The sequence below is a fragment of the Amblyraja radiata genome, chromosome 15 (assembly GCF_010909765.2).
Source record: "Amblyraja radiata isolate CabotCenter1 chromosome 15, sAmbRad1.1.pri, whole genome shotgun sequence".
Classification (NCBI taxonomy): domain Eukaryota; kingdom Metazoa; phylum Chordata; class Chondrichthyes; order Rajiformes; family Rajidae; genus Amblyraja; species Amblyraja radiata.
The window spans coordinates 32,167,494-32,188,503 of NC_045970.1; the positions used below are offsets into that span (position 1 = coordinate 32,167,494).

Genomic DNA, 21,010 nt, shown 5'->3' on the forward strand with positions numbered 1-21,010 from the left:
AGGACCGGGGATGGCGCCACCCAGCGGCGGGAAGGGGCGTAGGAGTTTGGGAGGACCGGGAACAGCGCCACCGCCCGGCTGGGAGGACCGGGAACAGCGCCACCGCCCGGCTGGGAGGAGTGCCGCCCCCATGAGGTCCCCAGTGTGGACGGTCGCCTGCCCGAGCAGCAGCAGCACCGGGTGTCGGTGTCAGTTGTCGTCAGCGATGCGAAGGGCCGGTGTCGGGGCCGGCGGCTGCGGCATGTCCTGAGGTAAGGCCGCTCCGCTCGGCTCCTGGTGCCGGGGGCCCAGCCCCTCGTCTCCCCGCGCTGCTACAGCTTCGGGGCCGAGGGTTTCGGGCCCCCCCCCCCCCCCCCCCTCGGGATACACAGGCCGCGCTGGGTCCGGGGCAATGTGGAGGAGGAGGAGGTTGATGGATAGATCACTATCCACGGCTAGTGTGATAACGGCGACCGGCGATGATTACCCCCGGGGCGACGGGAGACTGAAACCATCTCTATCTTTGGGGCAAGAGACTCCCTTATCCCCGGGGTGACTGACACACCCCTCTATTTCTGGGACGAGGGGATAGTGAGATCCCCCTCCCCCTGGGCAAGGGGACAGGGACACCCTCTACCCCCGGGGTGAGGAAAGACTGAGACTCTGAAGACTGCGAGGGGTCATTGAGACTTCTCCCCCCCACACCGAGGAGCCACTACCCTCCCGTGGGTGAGAGAGAGAGGAGGGGGGAGGGGGGAGGGGGGGGGGGACTGAGACTCTTCATCCACCCCCTACTCCAGATGAAAGGAGGCTGGGTGGTTCAGACTCCTTCACCCCCCCCCTCCCCCCGCACAACCTTGGGAAAGGGGATATTGAAGAAACGCAGTCCCACTGCTGCTCCCTCCTCCCTCGACCCAGGGTGAGAGGAGTCTGAGGCTGGGAATAGAGACTCTTCTGACCAAGAGGGAGTCTGGGAACTCCACTGGTACAGGGAAGGACTGAGGCAATTGAGCATCACTCAGAGAGACCCCAGACGAAGGGAAAGCGAGACCAGAAGACTCAGCGACTCTCGGGCAAGGCAGAAGTTAAAGTTGAGCGCGCCAGTGACAGGGAGCAATCTTGAGAGACCCCCCCCCCCCCCGAAATAATGGAAATTGCGGCTACAAATATTACTGAATGGGTGAGTTCAGCGACCCACAGCAGAGGTTTGGGCTGAGACTACCAGTGTTGTGGAGAGGGACCAAGCGACTCCCTCAGCCAAGGGTTGGAGGTCGTAGTGTCTCCTCTGATTATTTGAGCCTGATCACAAATAATCAGAGGAGACACTACGACCTCCAAGTGCGGGTAGGGTTTAAGAGCATTGGAAGCAAGGATAGAAAGTAAGATGCACAGAAAAGGGCAAAGACTGTTGCTGAGACCATCAGTGGTTGAATGGCTATCAGAACAGGAGGATATCAGTGGTCAGAGGAGCTGGCATGAGGGGAAGACAGGAGAGCTGGCAAGTGACAATCTGGTGGAGGAACTCAGCAGCCTGAGCAGCATCTGTGGAGAGGGAGAGGGCATGGGATTGGAATGAATTGTTGATCATTCACTCCACTAGCCTCCTCATTCAGCTCATCATTCATTATTTCCACCATGCACTGAGATCCCACCACAAGCCACATCTTCTCCCCTCCCCTTTCTGCCTTCCTCTGCGACTCCCTGATCTGATCACCCCTCACTATCCCCTGACACTTTCATGCAACTGCTGGAGATGCAACATGATCGGCGTATGATTTGAACTCAATGCTGGAGTGACTCAGTGGGTCAGACAGCACCTCTGGAGGACTTGGATAGGTGATGTTTTGGGTCAGGACTCTTCTTCAGACTGATTGTAGTGGGGGAGAGAAAGCTGGAAAGGAGAAGAAAGGCGTATCAATTGCTATTTTGAAAACTGGTTTGAAACAAAAGTTTTGTAAGATGTACAGAATTGTGCACAAGTTTGTGTTTCTTGGGAAGAATTTGCACTATTATAAACTTCATGAAAGTTTCACAGAATTGCTTGCATTCCTTAGTGTGGGAGGTGATGGGAATGGAGAGGAGTTTGTGTCATTTTTATCTCTCAAATTCCATGCAAGTAGTGCGGTGCATACTCGGGTAGAAGTCTCTTCGGAGAAACTACGTTGGCATCGAGAATAAGAATAATTCATTGGAGGACCTGCATCCCATTTGCATTCTAAATAAAAAATGACTGTCACATCCAATTAATCAGGTTCTGCAGTGACGCACGTTTGATATGACTGATCCCCTTAGTTGGCTCAGATTGTCCGCTGTGACCCATTCTAAATATGCTTGTTTGCACTTTTAAAATGCATAAATGTATAAATTAAAAAGAGCTTTGTCTTAAGTTGATGACCTTCGGATATCAGGTCCTTCCGTTTGTGCAGTGAAAGTGGCAAGGCGCTGTGCCTGAGGGAAGAAAGGCATGTTGCAGCTCTGAAATTTCCCGAGGACTTGATGCCAAGGCAGATTTGAAAGAAGATAACAGGCAGGTAACAAAGGAGTTTGGTGGGAGCTTCTGAAAGATTGGGATGGAAGGATAAATTTCCAGAACACAAGGACTTTCATGGTTCAAGGTTGTGCTACTGATAATAGGGAAGAGAGGCAGGGGCAGTCATAGAGCCCTACAGCATGGAAACAAACAAGCCCTTTGGCCCAACTTGCCCACGCCGACCAACATGCCCCATCTCCATGTCCCCCTACCTGCGTCTGGCCCACATCCCTCTAAACCGTGCCTCTCCATGTACCTGTCAGAAAGTCTTTTAAATGTGTGATAGTGCCTACCTCAACTATCTCCTCTGGCAGATCGTTCCATATAACCACTATTCTGTGTGGAAAAAGTTGCCCCTCAGGTTCCTCTTAAATCTTTCCTCTCTCACTTTAAACATATGTCCTCTGGTTCTTGATTCCCCTACCCTGGGTAAATGACTCCGTGCATTGGCTCTACTATTCCCCTCATGATCTTATACACCATCGGCACGGTGGCGCAATGGTAGAGTTGCTGCCTTACAACGCCAGGGACCCAGGTTCGATCCTGACTACGGGTGCTATCAGTATGCAGTTTGTACGTCCACCCCGTTACCTGCGTGGGATTTCTCCGAGATCGGTTTCCTCCCGCGCTCCAAAGACGTACAGGTTTGCAGGTTAATTGTCTTGGTATACCAAGGCCTTGTACAACTGTAGCGTAACCTACCAACTTCTATATTTCAGTGTAATATAGCTTATCTCAATATTAAGTGCAAGGAACTAGAAGGTGGGAAATTGATTTCTAGTTATTTCTGTGCAGGTTTGAGTAAGTTCCTGGGCAGTGCAAGATCACATTGAGCTGTCGTGCTCCCTGTCCCAGTTTCTTGCCTCGGGCTATAAACGTATTTATATCTGAAACAACATGTGCCATGCAAGTCATGCCAAATTCAGAAATTGGTGCTGGAATACTCCCTCGAGTGAATAGACAAGCCAGTGTGTCAAGGAGGTCCCAGGTTTTCAGTCTTTGCTGATCTCCTTTTGGAGTGGGTTCAGAAGGTCGGGAGGAAGCTGGCATGTGCTCCAGCTTATTCCAAACATACATTATTGATAAGGTATACAGTAGTACAATATTGAAACTTGCAATTACTTCATTCACTGGACTAAACTTATCTCCACAGTCACAGATAGACACAAAATGCTGGAGTAACTCAGCGGGTCAGGCAGCATCTCTGGGGAAAAATGGATAGATGACGTTTTGAGTTGGGACCCTTCAGACTGATTGTATGGGGGGGAGGAACTGGAAGGAAGAAAAGACAAGGACAACCCAGGGCCGGCAACAGATGACATTAGGCAGGGTGGTTCTGATAGGCCGATCACCCATTGATGTTCTCCAGAGTTGCTGCTGAGTTACTCCAGCATTTTGTGTCTATCTTTGGTATAAACCAGCATCTGCAGATCATTTTTATTACATTTTAAACCACCGTCACTTTTAATACTTAAAATATTTCCATGTGTTATTATATTTTCAATCCCAAGCATTTTGTCTAGAATGACTTTGAGAGGCTAGTGGAGGGAGGACTCCAGACTGTGGCCTTTCCCCTTAAAGAACCGTTACAGCGGCTGCAACAAGCTTCAATACTCCCTCCGCCTTGAGGTCAGCAACTCAGAATGCGCCAGTCGGCAGCGTTCATTTGCGGAAAATTCCACACACTGGAAGACCAATAGGTCACGGGCATATCAAGGTGCGTCTTTCAGTGAGTTGATGACCTTCCAATAGCAACCAATCTTTGCCTCAGCGAGAGTCCCAGGAAACAGCTTGGAGATTGCAAAGGAGGACCCTAACCCGAAACGGCACCTGTCCATGTTTTCCAGAGATGCTGCCTTACCTGCTGAGTTACCCCAGCACTTTGTGTCTTTTTTTGAGATTACAAAGTGCTGTTTCATGCAGTGGCTGAGCCGAACCTCGGCAAAGATCAGGAAGCTTCGTCCTGAATGCCCCCACTATTTGCGATCCTTCCAATGCCCGGGTCCTTTCAAATAAAGCTTCAGCCTTTATTTTTGGCAAAAGGCTCAATACAACACACACATGATTCTGAGCGGAGAGGGCTGTCTTGTCTGACTCCAGATTTGACTGAGGAGCTCCTAGTCTCCGATTTCTAAGTAGGACTATGTTACTGATGTCCCTGTAGAGCAAATTCAGATTCTCTCCTTGAACCCCATTTGGGAGAGCACATTCATCAAAACTTTAGCAATATACTATGAAAGATTTTTTTCCTGACTTGAGCTGACTAGATAAACCCGTTCCTCAAGAACAATCTATTTCTAGGGCAAAAGGCCAATAAATGACTGGGAGCTAGGCTTTCTGCTCTTGATTGATCACCTGGGGACTTGCACAGAGGGAGTGGACTCATTCATGAGAACCAGGCACGTGCCGTGAGTAATTGCTCAGGGTAGGCAGTCAGTCGGCTTTTAAAAAATCTTCAAAAGCCAAATCTCTTAATAAAGTACCGTATTTCCTGGCAATGAAAACACACCCCCATTTTGAGTTGATAAATTTTGAAAGAAGACTGGTGGGACATTGAATTTCTCACACTCAAAAAGATAAAAATAAAGAAAGCTATTTGCCCAAGGCTTCCAAATCTCCTACATTCTGAATTACTGAATGGGTGGGGGGTGGAGGTTAACGGCAGGTGGAGAGATGCTGGGAAAAACATGAGCACACCGGGACAAGTTGAATCAGTTGTGATCTTATTGAATGACAATACTTGTTCAAGGGACCAATTGGTGAGGAGAGTTCCTTTCACAGCGTGTGGGGAGTCTGGCCAGGGGTAAAATTGCGGGGAGGGCAGGAGCATTGAGAAGGAGGGGGTTGGGGATCATGCCAGTAACTCACTCACTCATGCACTGCCAGAGGTGCGGGGGCCGGCAGAAGGAGCTGAGGTGGCGGCCGGTTCCTCTGTCTGGTCCCGGCGGCCGCTCGCAGCCACCCAAGCTACTTCTCCCCCCAGCCACAATGCGGTGGCTCCGCGCCTGGAGCGTCGCGGCAAGTGAGTTGCTGGCATGATCCCCGACCCCCTCCTTCTCAATGCTCCTGCCCTCCTTGCAACTTTACCCGGGCCAGACTCCCCACACGCTGTGAAAGGAACTCTCCCCTCTTCAGCGGCGCTGTCCTTTTACAGCCGCTTCCCATCAGCTGCCAGCAATGAGGGATAGAACCGTTACAGCGGCTGCAACAAGCTTCAATACTCCCTCCGCCTTGAGGTCAGCAACTCAGAATGCGCCAGTCGGCAGCGTTCATTTGCGGAAAATTCCACACACTGGAAGACCAATAGGTCACGGGCATATCAAGGTGCGTCTTTCAGTGAGTTGATGACCTTCCAATAGCAACCAATCTTTGCCTCAGCGAGAGTCCCAGGAAACAGCTTGGAGATTGCAAAGGAGGACCCTAACCCGAAACGGCACCTGTCCATGTTTTCCAGAGATGCTGCCTTACCTGCTGAGTTACCCCAGCACTTTGTGTCTTTTTTTGAGGTTACAAAGTGCTGTTTCATGCAATGGCTGAGCCGAACCTCGGCAAAGATCAGGAAGCTTCGTCCTGAATGCCCCCACTATTTGCGATCCTTCCAATGCCCGGGTCCTTTCAAATAAAGCTTCAGCCTTTATTTTTGGCAAAAGGCTCAATACAACACACACATGATTCTGAGCGGAGAGGGCTGTCTTGTCTGACTCCAGATTTGACTGAGGAGCTCCTAGTCTCCGATTTCTAAGTAGGACTATGTTACTGATGTCCCTGTAGAGCAAATTCAGATTCTCTCCTTGAACCCCATTTGGGAGAGCACATTCATCAAAACTTTAGCAATATACTATGAAAGATTTTTTTCCTGACTTGAGCTGACTAGATAAACCCGTTCCTCAAGAACAATCTATTTCTAGGGCAAAAGGCCAATAAATGACTGGGAGCTAGGCTTTCTGCTCTTGATTGATCACCTGGGGACTTGCACAGAGGGAGTGGACTCATTCATGAGAACCAGGCACGTGCCGTGAGTAATTACTCAGGGTAGGCAGTCAGTCGGCTTTTAAAAAATCTTCAAAAGCCAAATCTCTTAATAAAGTACCGTATTTCCCGGCAATGAAAACACACCCCCATTTTGAGTTGATAAATTTTGAAAGAAGACTGGTGGGACATTGAATTTCTCACACTCAAAAAGATAAAAATAAAGAAAGCTATTTGCCCAAGGCTTCCAAATCTCCTACATTCTGAATTACTGAATGGGTGGGGGGTGGAGGTTAACGGCAGGTGGAGAGATGGTGGGGAAAAACATGAGCACACCGGGACAAGTTGAATCAGTTGTGATCTTATTGAATGACAATACTTGTTCAAGGGACCAATTGGTGAGGAGAGTTCCTTTCACAGCGTGTGGGGAGTCTGGCCAGGGGTAAAATTGCGGGGAGGGCAGGAGCATTGAGAAGGAGGGGGTTGGGGATCATGCCAGTAACTCACTCACTCATGCACTGCCAGAGATGCGGGGGCCGGCAGAAGGAGCTGAGGTGGCGGCCGGTTCCTCTGCCTGGTCCCGGCGGCCGCTCGCAGCCACCCAAGCTACTTCTCCCCCCAGCCACAATGCGGTGGCTCCGCGCCTGGAGCGTCGCGGCAAGTGAGTTGCTGGCATGATCCCCGACCCCCTCCTTCTCAATGCTCCTGCCCTCCCTGCAACTTTACCCGGGCCAGACTCCCCACACGCTGTGAAAGGAACTCTCCCCTCTTCAGCGGCGCTGTCCTTTTACAGCCGCTTCCCATCAGCTGCCAGCAATGAGGGATAGACTTGGCTATCAGTACAACAACATCGTTCTTGATGTTGTTGTACTGAGGGATAGCCAAGTCTATCTTTCTTGGCGAACAGCCTTCCAACTTCGGTTTCCAAGATGCATGTAAATTTTCGTGCCTTATTTTTGGGTAAAAAAATGGCGTCTTCATTGCCGGGAAATACGGTATTTAAAAACGTATAGCACCAAGAAATTTACTTACCACATCATTTGTACACAAACTCCATTCTTCTCTCTTTTTTTCTTAAGATAATGGCAATCCATGTTTGAAAATCCCGCCAAGAAACTTGCGCTGCGCATGCGCAGTACTGACCTTCGCGTGTTACATGTACTGCGGATGAAAGGCACGGAGAATTATGCCTACCTAAGAGATCGATCTCTTAGGTAGGCATTATTCTCCCATGCCTTTACAATTTATATTTAATAATTACCATTTTATTATTTTAGTCAGGGTAGGCAGTGCCTACCTTGCGTACCCTCACGGCACGTGCCTGATGAGAAGCAAATTTAAAGTTTTGAAGCTGAAAGATGTAAGATCAGCAGTGGAGTCCAAAGGGGTCTTCAAATAATCTCCATAGCCTTGTAATTCCTACATTTGTTGGGGGAGTCCAGAACCAGGGGCCACAGTCTGAGAATAAAGGGGAAGCCATTTAAAACTGAGATGAGAAATAGATTGTTCGTAGATTTCTCTAATGATAATCCGGTTAAATATTTGAGCTATTTAGCCCATAGCAGCTCGAGGGCTGGTTTTGAACTTTGCTGCTTGAGGTGGTCACAGCAGGAATGTTGGAAGGGATTTGCAATCTTTCTTTCAATTTCATGAACCTTTAAACCGAGGGGAAACATTTCAAAATTAAATATCTCTGAGCACCAGTTTATGGTGAATATACATTGTCTCCTACTATTTAGGCTCTTTCTCAGTGTCATAAAGAAGGATGTTCTGGAAAATTATATTGATTGTGAATGATCATTTTGTTTGCTCCATTCTGAGGTGAAACTTGAATATGATTGGAATATATATCGTAGGAGCTTCAAATGGAAATTGTGATTGTACCCAGCAGAGCTGTCAATGGAATCGTAACCATGTCCTGTTCCTTGCATACCAATACCTCTCCCGTCCCCACTTAATTCCCTTTAGCAACCCTGCTGCATTGTTTATCTTAAGAGTCATTTTCCAGGTACCATATCTGGAATGTACAAGTAGATTAACTAAAGATAAGTTCAACCATCTGCCTATCAAAAACCTCCCTCTTCTTTCTTCACCTATAACCTGACAGCACTTTGTGTATTTTTTTGTAAACCAGCATCTGCAATTCCTTGTTTCTACATACTGAGTATAAACAAAACTGTTTAAAAGGCACACAGATTGACCTGGGCAAATCCACACTTTCGGCTTTTTTCTTATTACTTGTTACTGAACATAGAACAGACCTCATATTGTTTGAACTGACAATGAGCTTTGTGTTCTACCCTAATGCCAGTTATCAACACTAATCTATAACCAGCTCATGATCAGTTCACCTAGACTGGGTGGACGTGGACAGGATGTACCAGTATTGGAATAAGAATAAAAGGATGTTGTTACAAGGGAACAGTTTCAAGGATCTGACTAGTAGAAAATAAAAAGGCTCACTCGTCTGTTTAGTTGCAAGTCAGTTTTATTGGCAACAGAGGACAAAAACAATAGTTGTCTCGGTATGCGCGGGGTCCAGTTTTACAACAGCACACCTCTCTCTCTCTCTCTCTCTCTCCCTCTGCGCCTCTGTCCGCGGCGCTGATCGCGTCTCCATCACAGGAAACAGACTATTGACCGACATCTACTACAAACCTACTGACTCCCATCGCTATCTTGACTACACTTCTTCCCACCCTGCTTCCTCTAAAGGCTCTTATCTCCTACTCCCAATTCCTCCATCTACGCCACATCTGTGCCCAGGATAAGGTGTTCCATACCAGGGCATCGGAGATGTCCTCCTTCTTTAGGAAACGGGGGTTCCCCTCTTCCATTATAGATGAGGTCTCCTCGATATCCCACAGCTCCGCTCTTACTCCCCCTCCCCCCCCATTCGTAAGAAAGGCAGAGTCCCCCTTGTCCTCATCTTCCACCCCATCAACCGGCACATACAGCATATAATCCTCCAACATTTTCACCACCTCCAACGGGATCCCACTACCGGCCACATTTCCCCATCTCCACCCCTTTCTGCTTTCCGCAGAGACCGTTCCCTCCGAAACTCCCTGGTCAACTCGTCCCTTCCCACCCAAACCAGCCCCTCCCCCAGGTACTTTCCCCTGCAAACGCAGGAGATGCAACACATGTCCCTTTTTCCCCCCTCGACTACATCCAAGGAATCAAACCGTCTTTCCAGGTGAGGCAGAGGTTCACTTGCACCTCCTCCAACCTCATCTACTGTATCCGCTGTTCCAGGTGTCAACTTCTCTACATCGGCGAGACCAAACGCAGGCTCGGCGATCGTTTCACTGAACACCTCCGCTCAGTCCGTCTTAACCTACCTGATCTCCTGCAGCACTTCAACTCCCCCTCACATTCCCAATCTGACCTTTCTGTCCTGGGCCTTCTCCATTGTCAGAGTTAGGCCCAGCGCAAATTGGAGGAACAGCACCTCATATTTTGCTTGGGTAGTTTACACCCCAGCAGTATGAACATTGACTTTTCTAACTTCAGATAGCCCTTGCTTTCTCTTTCCATCCCCTTCCCGTTCCCAGTTCTCCCACTAGACTTACTGTCTCCGTCTACATTGTATCATTGTCCCGCCCCCTCCCCTGACATCAGTTTGAAGAAGGGTCTCTACCCGAAATGGCGCCCCTTCCTTCTCTCCATAGATGCTGCCTCACCCGCTGAGTTACTCCAACATTTTGTGTCTTCTTTCGAACAAAAAGAATAATTGTCTTGGTATGCGTGGGGTCCGTATTACAGCAGCACACATCTCTCTCTCTGCCTCCATCCGTGGTGCAGATCGTGACTCAGCCTATTGGTGAACCCCTCGTACATGAACTTGAACTAACTTCTGGCTTGCTGGTGTCTGCCATTATACAGGTAAGAAACCAGGTGTTGAAATAACCGGCGATAAGTCCTGGCCAATAGTGCTGCTCCCAAATTCAAACTATGACCAATGGCAGGGGACTGCATCCCAGCAAGCACCCCCCCCCCCCCCCCCCCCCCCCCCTCCCATTTGGGAACAAAGTGCTATCAGTCGCAGACTGGCGCGTAAAGTAATACTCAGCGTTACAGACTTGGCACGTAAAGTTAAGGCGCACAAAGGCTTAAACAGAGCACTGTCGGCTTAACGTGCGGGAATTTAAATAGAGCTGTCGGCTGCAGCGCTATGGGTTCTAAATATAATGCTATGGCCACAGCGCTATGGGTCACAGACTGTTCGGGAAAATTCTCGTATGACATGTACATTTAGAATCGAGATGAGGAGGAATTTCGTTAGCTAGAGGGTGGTGAATTTCTGGAATTCATTGGCAAAGATGGTGTTGGAGTCCAAATCAATGGGTATTTTTAAAGCAGAGCTTGATAGGTTCTTAATTAGTAAGGGTGTCAAAGGTAATGGGAAGAAGGCAGGAGAACGGAGTTAGGAGGGAACTGTAGATGAGCCGTGATCAAATCGCGGAGCAAAAAGGAACTGTAGATGTTGGAATCTGGAGCAATGCACACCAACCCAAAATGTTGCCTTACATTCCCACCCCAGATGTTGTCTGACGTGCTGAGTTCATATGGCATTTTGTGTTGTGAAACTAAATGAGTGCGATTTTTTTTTTTAATATGCATGTGCCATGCAGCCAAAAAAGGTGTTCTGCCTGAGATGAACCTAAAATCATTACTGATTTTGTTGTGATTCATGCTATTTTTTGTTTTTACTGGAATTGTCAGCTTTTAACCTTTAAGAACTTGCTTCACTAAAAATTATGTAAAATAGATTTGTGTTTGATGATCGGAATATAGTTCAGGAACTGATTGTTCTCAGAGCTTTTATAGGGCTTGATGTTAATAGCGTTTTTGTTAAAATCACTCGTAAGACTCCTTTTTCCGAACATGTACGTTAGAATTTAACTTAGTGATACAGCATGGAAATAGGCCCTTTGGCCCACATTGACAATCGATCTCCCTACACACTATGGACAATTTACCGAGGCCAATTAACCTACAAACCCGCCTGTCTTTGGGATGTGGGAGGAAACTGGAACACCCAGCGCAGTGAGAACATGCAAACTCCACACAGTCAGCACCCGAGGTCAGGTTCGAACAGGTGTCTGTGGTGCTGTGAGGCAGCAGCTCTACCAGCTGCTGATGCCAGTCTGGCGGACAGGTCTGGTGCAAAGATCCTCCTCTATAATCTTTGGGTCTGGGTGAGTATTGCGCATGCAGGAGTGCCTGCAGGGGCAAACCAAATAGCAATAATATTAGCAACAATTTGCAACAGTAACAATAACAGACAAGGCAAAAGGGCCTGTCCCACTTGGGCGCCATTTGCGCGTTCGTGAATCCCAAAATCTTGGGGCGTCGCGCGCGATCGCGCGTCACTGCCTGCGTCACCATGCGTGCGTAATGCACGGCATGCGCGCATAATGCACGCCTTGCGCGCATCACGTGCGTCGTGACGCGCAAATGACGCCCAAGTGGGACAGGCCCTTAACTAGCTAGGTTGCAGAAGATTCCTATGTACTTTGGAGGTTCTAGGTTCATTAGTGAGTTATTTCTTTATAGGTGGTGACCCCAAAGTCCATCGTTCGCCACCGTTCCATGATGTAGTTCAGAAAGGTTTGGGGTTCAATATGGTTCGTACTGAGGAAGGACAACTAAATGAATGAAGGCAGGGATAGTGCAACAAGACACATTATCCTTGAACAGAGAGCAATAAATCTAGCAATGGCTCCTATTCCTGATTGCTACCTGTATTAGGAAATGTTTCCTGTGCAGGTGAAGATGGAATGTAGCTTTGCAGTGATCGGCTTTATTTTAGTGTAGTTTCGAGATGTAGCATTGAAACAGGCTCTTCAGTTCACTGAGTCCACGCCGACGATCGACCACTGTTCACACTCCCATAGAGTGAGAGAGTTATCCCACTCTCACATCTGCACACAAGGGGCAATTACGGAGTCCAATTAACCTACAAACCCATGAAGTGTATACTTGTATCCAGTGTGCCAGTTCACAAATACATATACTGGGTCGGTGGATAGCTGCTGCTTTATGTTAGACTGCCTCGGCAAGCGTATTTAAGATGAGCATGAGAAGCAGGAAAGTTGGTGACCTGGTGCAGAGTTGCTCCAGCCCTTGTAGACTCAGCACACGATCCTGCAGCAGCCTGCGGGAAACTTCTCATCAGCAAATTAAAAACTGCATAGCAGATGGTTTCTGTACTGTTCACCATTTGTCTTCCTGGTTAAGTGACGTGAGAAGCTACGCAGTTTATTTTGCAGGTAAGACTTTACATATATTTAATACCGTGCATATTTCCGATGAAAGTATATCTTGTAACAGGCTTTGTTCATCTGTTGCCACTGAATAAGATTGAAAGAAGGTAACTGGCTGACCTTCGGTATTGCATTCGATTGATCACTCTTCATTTGTTAGCACAGGCAAGGTGATGCAGACAAGAAACGAGAACATTGGCAGATTATTTGTTCACTATCCAAACCTACCTTGCCTAATTATAATAATAATAATAATAATAATAATATATCTTTTATTGTCATTGCACGTCAGTGCAACGAGATTTAGTATGCAGCTCCACTGATGTACAAGAAAGGTAAATAAATACAATACATAAATAAACAAGCTGAATTGATTGACGTGACCATCTGAGGGAGACTGTCCAAAGGGGGTGGGTGGGGGGGGCACTCATTAGGGCCGGTTCAGAGCCGCTATAGCTCTTGGGATAAAACTGTTCCTGAGTCTGGAGGTTCGGGCATAGAAGGCCTTGTAACGTCTGCCGGAGGGAAGTAGTTGAAACAGACCGTGGCAGGGGTGTGATGAGTCCTTATGGATGCTGAGGGCCTTCCTGAGGCACCGCGTGTGGTAGATGCCCTCCAAGGCTGGTAGCTCTGTCCCGATGATCCGCTGCGCTCTGTTGACGACGCGCTGAAGAACTCTCCTCTCCGCCTCCGTGCAGCTGAGATACCACACAGAGATGCCATACGTTAGTATGCTCTCTGTGGTGCAGCGGTAGCACGTTGTCAGCAGCTGTTGGGGCAGACCAGTCTTTTTTAATGTCCTCAGGAAGAACAGTCGTTGCTGTGCCTTCTTGACCAGCGCGGCGGTGTTTGTGGACCATGTGAGGTCTTCTGAAATGTGAGTGCCCAGAAACTTAAAGCTGGACACTCTCTCCACACTTTCCCCATAAATGGAGATTGGGGCATATTCTCCAGAATGGGACCTCCTGAAGTCAATAATCAGCTCCTTGGTCTTGGAGGTGTTTAGTGCCAAGTTGTTATTGGCGCACCAGTCCGCCAGGTTCTGCACCTCCGCTCTGTAGTTTGTTTCATCACCGTTGGTGATCAGCCCAATCACTGTTGTGTCGTCTGCAAACTTCACGATGGTGTTGGTGTCGAATGCAGGGACACAGTCGTGAGTGAAGAGGGAGTAGAGCATGGGGCTTAGTACACAACCCTGTGGTGTGCCGGTGCTCAGGGTGATGGTGGAGGACAGGTGCGGGCCCAGTCTCACTGCCTGCGGTCGCTCCGTGAGAAAGTTCAGGATCCAAGCGCATATCGGTGAGCTGAGGCCTAGCTGGTGGAGTTTGGTGGTGAGCTTGGTGGGGATGACCGTATTGAATGCAGAGCTATAGTCAATGAAGAGCATCCTCACATACGTGCCCTGTCTGTCCAGGTGAGTCAGGACAGTGTGAAGGGCCAGAGAGATGGCATCCTCTGTCGATCTATTTGCCCTGTATGCAAATTGATGGGAGTCCAGTGAGGCAGGGATGCTGGATTTAATATGGGAGAGGACCAGCCTTTCGAAGCACTTCATGGGGATTGGAGTCAGGGCAACCGGCCGGTAGTCGTTGAGGTTGGTGATTTTGGACTTTTTCGGCACCGGCACTATGGTGGCTGTTTTCAGGCACTTGGGGACCGTTGCCAGAGATAGAGAGAGATTGAAGATTCTCGTGAATACCTCCGCCAGCTGTCCAGCACAGTCCTTTAATACTCTTCCCTGTACACCATCCGGGCCTGCAGCCTTGCGTGGATTGATCCTACGCAGAGCGCACTGTACCTCCTGAGTGCTCAGTGTTAAGGCCTGTCCCTCCGCTGTGGCCGGGGTTATTCCACACCTGGTGGTGTTGCCAGTATCGAACCGGGCAAAGAAGGTGCCTCACCAGTTCAGTTTTCCCTCTTAGCATGAGCCATTGTGAACTCAAAACCTTCCTGAACCATACAGAACACGGCATATTAGCATGTGTACTGAGCCGTTAGGGGAGTTCTGGGACATCACTCCTGAAGAAATACCTCACACATGAATCCTGAACCTCCTATATAGCTGTCCAGAAAAAAGAGATTTGTGGAATGAGCCTCCAGAGGAAACTTTAGAAGCAGATACAGTTATGACTTTTAAAAGATATTTGGACAGATATTGTAAATGGATAAGAAAGGTTTAGAGGGCTATGAGCCAAATGCAGGCAAATGGAACTAGCCCAGTATGTCAAGCATCGACAAGGTGGGCTGAAGGGCAAGATCCTTGTTGCCTAATTTTTGTCAACATTTTGACATGTCTATCTTCATAATTAAATATTTGCACGGTTGAACATTTGTACCGGAATTTGGTTAACATGTCAAACAAGTTCCTTCGAGCAGCGAGTCCAGAGGGTTAGTGGAATATTTAAAGGAACATTTTCCATTTGGACTTCGAAACCACGGAAGAAGGTGGCCACAATCGGAATTATTCATTTTCATTGTCTTAGTCTGAAAACTTCAAAGATTGATTATAATATTATCATGTAACTCAACATATTACATAAAATAATTGCCAAGGGAAATAAAATGTCACAGCAGACACCAGGTTGGTCGAGTACAATTAGAAGCAGTCGTTTTTGGCCTGCTTTGTGTCGTAGTTTTCTGGTAGCTGAATCCTAACACAAGTTAGGGCTAAGGAAAAAAAAAAGTTTTAAATAAAAGTCAGCATGTTCTCACTAAAACATCTGTGTATGGGCAAGTTAGCAAATGTTTGGAACTGCGTTCGGAATCTATTGTTCCTTTCTGAATGAACAATGTTGGGCTATGCCATTTTTCTAATTTCTTTGATATCTGTCCTGCTTCAATTTAACTAGAACATTTTTTCTGTATTTATAGTCATAAAGTTGTACAGCGCCGAAACAGGCCCTTCATTCCACCATGAAGTTCTTATTTAGGGGATCTACTAGGTATACTAACCCATTTACCAGCACTTGGTCCATAGACTTCTTTGTCTTGGCAATACAAATGCTTGTCTCAAAACACCTTCAGAATTTAGTATTCCTCGATCAGGTTTCCCCTCACCTCTTCAAGGAAAACAAACTCGGGTCATCCAGTCTTTCCTCATAATTAAAATGCAACATTATGGTGAATCTAGATACAATGAGCTGCAGATGCTGGTTTGCAAAAAGGACACAAGTGATGGAGTAACTCAGCAGGTTAGGCTGCATCTCTGAAAAACATGGATAGATAACGTTTCATGTTGGGATTATTCTTCATTGTTTCTGATTGTTAAAGACACTATGCCTGAAGAAGGGCCCCAACCCAAAACATATCCAGAGATGCTGCCTGAGCTACTGAGCTATTCCAGCATTGTGGCAAATCTCCATTGTACGATCTCCAGTGCAATCACTTATTTCCCATAATGTGGTGACCAGAACTGCACACAAACTAAACTGTTGCCTACCAAATACTTTCACCAGTGTTATGCAAAGTTGCATTTTAATCTTTCTGTTCTTACATTTGTTGTCCTGGTTAATGAAAGCAAGTATGCTTATTCAGAACCTTATCTCCCTGTGCTGCCTGTACTGTTCTTTCTTGACACAAGCAGTTAATTCATTGTTCTATTGTGCAGGTTCCAAGCATCGTATAATTTGCATCTTTTCCTACCAAGGTTTTTCTTTTTAAAATTAAAATGCACATTTTAATTTTCTCTGTGGTCGAGTGGGAAAGGATGAAGACAAAGCATTTCAATAATACTAGACTCAGCCTTTTGAATGCATTTCTAGCTGCTTTAATTAGTTTTCAAACGGACCAAGCAACATTGCATACCGTTTCAAATTGTGTACCTTTCACTGAAATTCACCTGGAGAAAATATTTTATTCCCTTGCTCTTTTACTTTCTCAGAACTCCGATCAGATAATCATTGCACACACACCATGAACCCTACAGCCTTCTTTTCACATTCCAAGATTTTAAGGAAAAGACCCTCACATAAATCTCCTTTCATTAGGCTATTTTGTGTTTAAATTTTTTATCTCTTGCTCTTTTATTTTTGCAGAACTCTGATCTGTGCTGGTGGATTGTTTTTAGAGTACATTGAACTGCCATGTTAGAATTAAAAGCAATATTTTACAGGGCGGCACAATGGAGTAGCTAGTAGAGTTGCTGCCACACGATACGGGAGACCTGGCTTCGATCCTGACCTCGGCTGTTGTCTGTGTGGAGTTTGTATGTTCCCCGTGTGACTGCATGAGTTTCGCCTTGTCCTCCTGTTTCCTCCCACATCCCAAAGAGGTGCAGGTTTGTAGGTTAATCGCCCTCAGTAAATTGACCCGAGTGTGTAGAGAGTGAATGACAAAGTGGGATAACATAGTGGGATAACATAGATGATGTTTGGTGTGGACTTGGTAGGTCGAAAGGCCTGTTTCCATGTTGTGCCTCTAAACTAAACTAAAACTATTGTCTCTTGCCAATTAGTTTTAGCAGAGCGCAAATGACATTAAAAAGAGCCTCATGAAAGGAGATTTGTGTGCAAGTCTTTTCCAAAATTTCTGAAATGGATCCTAAAATCTTGGATTTTTACAATACTTACAAGGATTCTTACATGGAGTCAGAATCTGTCCCCTGTCTTCATTAAGGGTTTGGATGTGCAGTTTACCAAGGAGTACAGGTACCCTGGAGTTTACCTGGACAGTAAACTGGTCCAGGAACGCTGAGGCACTGTATAATAAGAGTCAGAGCCGTCTATACTTTCAGAGGAGGCTCCCCTCTTTCAACGTCTGTAGTAAGATGCTGCAGATGGTCTATCGATAAGTGGGGGCCAGTGCCATCTTCTTCGCTCTCGTGTGCTGGGGTAGCAGAGGGAAGGCCAGCACACCAACAGAATCAACAAGCTCATCAGGAAAGCTGGCTTTATTGGAGGTGGTCTTGGAGGGGAGGATGTTTCTCAAACTGTGGAGCATCTTGGACAATGCAGCTCACCCTCTCTGTCCATGACATACTGGTCAACCTGAGGAGCACGTTCAGCAACAGACTAGTTCCACCAAGACGCAGCACAGAATGTCCCAGGAGATGCTTTTCCCCTGTGGCTATCAAACTGTACAACTTCTCCCCCTCTGTCGTGTGGTGGACTGACTGACTCCCCCCCCCCCTCTTCCCCAATCTTTGCTTATCCCCAAACCTGGACTTTCCACTCATCATTTTAATTTCATGTTTCATGTATCATGTTGTGTTTTATGACTGACGGCAGATCAATTTCCCTCTGGAGATGAAGTTGTATTGTAAGACCTAAGATGGCTATAGGGTTCATGATGCTTGTGTGATGATCATTCGATGAGTTTCATGATCTTTCTTCATAGTTCGGCAAAATGTTTGCCTTTAAGTACAGGTGTAACTTAACTTTGAAAGTTTCTAATGAATATGCATCACCATCCTTGTCAGGTCGTTTGGAAGTCAAGGTAACATTGGTCGCAAAATGTTTGATCACAGCATTGAACTGTAGTAGTTCAGTCTAGTCCGATAAATTGAAAGCAACCCAATAAATACTTGATAACTGAATAAAGTTTATTAATCAGTTATAAAGAAACAAACAAATGGCAGGATTATATTTCAACATGATCTGTTTGCAGTTACAAGGTTATTTATTGTAAGTGCACTTGGCTTTAAAAGTTGGGGTTGGTAATATGTCTAATTGAGGGATGAGTCTCATCAATAGGAGAAAGAGCCAATTGGGATTCTGTGAGTAAAGGCTAATACAGTTCATTTACACCACAAGCAAAAGATTATTCTAGCTTATCTCTCAAGGCAGTACTGTTCCTGAGTTTGCAAATTCTGGCCCAGGATCATACATTTAACTCAATTACCAAACAGCTCTATTTTACCATCTCTCAAGAGATTTTTTCTTGTAAGCATTTCTTACGGGCAGAATTTGTTTTCAAAAAAACGTTTTTTGATATTTGGTATTTCTGGGATAAGTGCATCTTTTGCCCACCCCTGCTTTACTGGAAAAGAACTGGAAAATTCATGTGCCATATGAGCGGCACGGTGGCGCAGTGGTAGAGTTGCTGCCTTACAGCGCCAGAGACCCAGGTTCGATCCTGACTGCGGGTGCTGTCAGTACGGAGTTTGTACATTCTCACTGTGGCCGTGTGGGTTTTCTCCGGGTGCTCCTGTTTCCTCCTACACTCCAAAGATGTACAGCTTTGGTCCAAAGTGTGTAGGATAGTGCTGGAGTGCTGGGATCACTGGTCGGCGCACACTCGATGGGCCGAAGGGCCAATTTACATGCTGTAACTAAATTAAGCTGTGAGACATTTAGAATCGGTGAAGTAAACTGGCATATATTTAGTGTTTTTTGTGTAAAAATAAAACTTCAGTTTTGCATTGTGCTCAATTGAATCACTGACTTGTAATGGGAAGAGGAATGAAGGTTAGGAAAAGGCTGGCAGCAGAGTGGGGAAATGGAATGTAGGGCTTTCCCATGGACTGCATGGTTTGTGATGGCACGGTGATGTTGAAATTGAATGATAATGGGATTAGATAGACAAGGAGATAGATAACCATTTCACCTGCTTAATGTCAGAATTGGAAATTCGGAAGGGAATGCCAGAATGCAAGTGGTAGCTTTAGTTTCTATCAGTAATGGTATAGCATAGGGAGGAGAAGAATTGGTAGTATAAGCTCAGGATAGTGGTAGAGTCACCACTAGGTACCAAAGATCCTATAGCAATCAAGATAGATCACTCGACGAAAAAGACGTAATACGGTCATGTGCAGATCCATGGGTAATTTTAGGCCCCATTTCCATAACCGGTTTCCGTCTCCGCATCAAAGATCCCATAGCGGAGCAAAGATACTAGTGCGGAACCGGAAGCCGGTTACGGAAACATCCTCGTAAAAATAAAAGTTATTTGGTAAAAATCTACTCATCATTTTCAGAATTTTAATTTATTAACACAAACTGTTTCCCCGCAACGTTGATTACACTGCGAGTCGGGTCGGCTTGGCTTACGGAAATGGATGAAAAAAAGACCCACGTTCCGTTCCGTTCCGTACTACACGTCAGCCCATTGCATTTAGCAGGAGTGATCTATCTTGCTCCGCTATAGGATCTTTGCTAGGTACTGTTGAGGAAGATTGTCATAAGAAGGAATAAATTGAAATATGACCACAAAAAGATTTTTAAACAATTAGAACTTTACAATTGGTGGGCTCAATATTGTGTACCATGGGGAGCCACATAGGGCAATAAAGATTTACCAATTGAATAATAAGATTTTACAACACAAGTGATGAATCCGCCTGTTCGTTGCTATTTCAGGTCAATCTATCTCAGCCAATCAGCGACCAACTTTTAACTGGTGAGTTTGATTCTTATCACTGAAAGTACAGCCGTCCAAGGTTAGAACATTTGAAAAATGTGTCAGGTGTGATGTAACATATGAAGCAATGCCAAGAACCGGGAACAGATTATATTTCATCTTTAAAGTTTGGTCATTTGTGATATGCCAAGTTGAGAAGGACAGCAGAGTGATGAGCATCTGCTGAATGGAGTGGCAATAGGGAGTAGGTGGCAGCAGGAATTCATTGGTAAGTCATACAGATTGAGTGTTGTTGCTATCAAACTGAATTAAGTGATAACTGTGAATAAGGGGATGCCAAACCTTATGTAAGAAGGTGGAGTTCAAGCAGATTAATGTGGCAGTTGAGATATATTACCTTTCATTCATGTGCCATATAAAAATTCCAGGAGATTACACAAGTTCTTGCTAAAAAGGGCTCGGCGATTGCTTCTCTGAACACCTCCGCTCAGTCCATCTTAACCAACCTGATCGCCCAGTTGCTCAGCACTTCAACTCCCACTCCCATTCTCAGTCTGACCATTCTGTTCCTCCATTGCCAGAGTGAGGCCCAGCGCAAATTGGAGGAACAGCACCTCGTATTTTGTTTAGGTAGTTTACACCCCAGCGGTATGAATATTGACTTCTCTAATTTTAGATAGCCCTTGTATTCTCCCTCCTTCCCCTCCCCCTTCCCAGTTCTCCCACAAGTCCCACTATCTCCGCCTACTTCCTTTTTCCCACCCCCCAACCTCCGACATCAGTCTGAAGAAGGGTCTCGACCCAAAAGATCGCCAATTCCTTCTCTCCATAGATGCTGAGTTTCTCCAGCATTTTTTGTCTGCCTAAAATGTAAATGGAGTTGAGTCCCATTGTTTGAGTACAAACTCAGGGTTTCTTGGCCTGGATACCTGCACTAACTGCACTATCTTTCCCTCTCAACCTC

The 21,010-nt window shown here is 46.4% G+C and overlaps 1 protein-coding gene across 4 annotated transcripts in view; it reads left to right on the forward strand.

Annotated features, from left to right (window-relative positions):
* Window positions 1-85: 85 nt before the first annotated feature.
* The window catches only part of gpam (glycerol-3-phosphate acyltransferase, mitochondrial), a 76,858-nt gene continuing 55,933 nt past the window's right edge, over window positions 86-21,010 (forward strand). The window contains exons 1-2 of one of the 4 annotated variants that reach the window (XM_033033979.1): window positions 86-251; window positions 2,388-2,510. The gene's annotated coding sequence lies outside the window, so the exon portion shown is untranslated. The remainder of the gene's footprint in view (window positions 252-2,387; window positions 2,511-21,010) is intronic. The other 3 variants (XM_033033978.1, XM_033033977.1, XM_033033981.1) reach the window with 3 other exon arrangements.